This window comes from Apis dorsata, unplaced genomic scaffold, assembly GCF_000469605.1.
Source record: "Apis dorsata unplaced genomic scaffold, Apis dorsata 1.3 scaffold_68, whole genome shotgun sequence".
Lineage (NCBI taxonomy): Eukaryota > Metazoa > Arthropoda > Insecta > Hymenoptera > Apidae > Apis > Apis dorsata.
This window is the reverse complement of record NW_006263366.1, coordinates 474148-474352: the sequence shown is the minus strand read 5'-3', so window position 1 is coordinate 474352 and position 205 is coordinate 474148. Positions and strand designations below refer to the sequence as shown.

The window sequence follows — 205 nt, the reverse complement described above, 5'->3', positions numbered from 1 at the left end:
TTTCTCTCAACAATTTTGATTGAAAAATAAGTCGTTAATAATAACGGAAAATAAATATTTTACTCGACGAAAATTCCGTTGCGGATGGGGATCCATTTCGTCGATTTCGTGGTTGATAGATTTGCTCGTGGGTATCGGTTAATCCATTTCTACGTTACGACGAAGAGTCTATTCTCGCAAGGATTAAACGAAACAGAGCCCTACA

General features: G+C 37.6%; 1 pseudogene; it reads right to left on the bottom strand.

The window, feature by feature from the left end:
• Positions 1 to 205, bottom strand: part of LOC102680880 — a 58889-nt pseudogene that overhangs the window by 9056 nt on the left and 49628 nt on the right.